Source organism: Pygoscelis adeliae, unplaced genomic scaffold, assembly GCF_000699105.1.
Source record: "Pygoscelis adeliae isolate BGI_AS28 unplaced genomic scaffold, ASM69910v1 Scaffold1, whole genome shotgun sequence".
Lineage (NCBI taxonomy): Eukaryota > Metazoa > Chordata > Aves > Sphenisciformes > Spheniscidae > Pygoscelis > Pygoscelis adeliae.
This window is the reverse complement of record NW_008824051.1, coordinates 3,776,759-3,777,481: the sequence shown is the minus strand read 5'-3', so window position 1 is coordinate 3,777,481 and position 723 is coordinate 3,776,759. Positions and strand designations below refer to the sequence as shown.

At 50.3% G+C, this 723-nt stretch overlaps 1 protein-coding gene across 1 annotated transcript in view; it reads left to right on the top strand.

Annotated features, from left to right (window-relative positions):
- The first annotated feature begins 391 nt into the window (after positions 1 to 391).
- ADCK3 (aarF domain containing kinase 3) overlaps positions 392 to 723 on the top strand; it is a 47,442-nt gene continuing 47,110 nt past the window's right edge. Inside the window, exon 1 of the mRNA XM_009333635.1 lies at positions 392 to 479. The gene's annotated coding sequence lies outside the window, so the exon portion shown is untranslated. The remainder of the gene's footprint in view (positions 480 to 723) is intronic.

The following is a 723-nucleotide window of genomic DNA, read 5'->3' as shown; positions in this document are numbered from 1 at the left end:
CGTGCGATCCAGGCCTTGTGCAACGGCTGGGTCCGGCCGCGCTGCCGCCGCCTGCGGCAGCCTGTCAGCTCGGGGTGACAACGGGGACCTGTCTGTGTTCCTCCTCCGGTGCCGCAGGGGGGACTCTGCGCTTAGCCATCCCATCCTTCGGAGGGGGGGTGGTGGCTCTCTGCTCACCCGAGCAGGTGCGCAGGGTATTCTATATATTTAACCTAAAATTGCGTAGGAGAAAGGGTGGAATCTTGCTTTTCCACTCTGTAGGGAATACGTCTTGCCACGGACATTGCAGAAGAAAGTGCAGAGTCTTGTCCCGCGCTGTGTGCGTGCCTTGGCTTTCCAGGCTGCTCTGGTTTAGAATCGCACTTCTCTCTGTCGCTGGGACCGTCTCGTTGAAGGTGGACGTAAAATAAATCTGTTGGCTGTTTTTGAGCTTGCTTGTAGCTGAAATGGGGGGAAAGAAGCCATGAGACCCTACTCTGGTAAGGCACCCGAGGAAATAACCATACTTTTCACAAGCTAACAGGCTTGTAGAATCTTTGTAACAAAGTCAACAGGAATTAATGGGGAGGTACTTAGTTTTAAACAGGCACTGAGCAAACTACCTATAAATAACTACAGATATAAAAGTTTGGCTTGTATAATGTTGCTTTCATGGTTACTGACCATCCCGATTTCTGCAGAACTGTGTTTGTTATGAAATAATCCTATTTCTGATACCCTGGC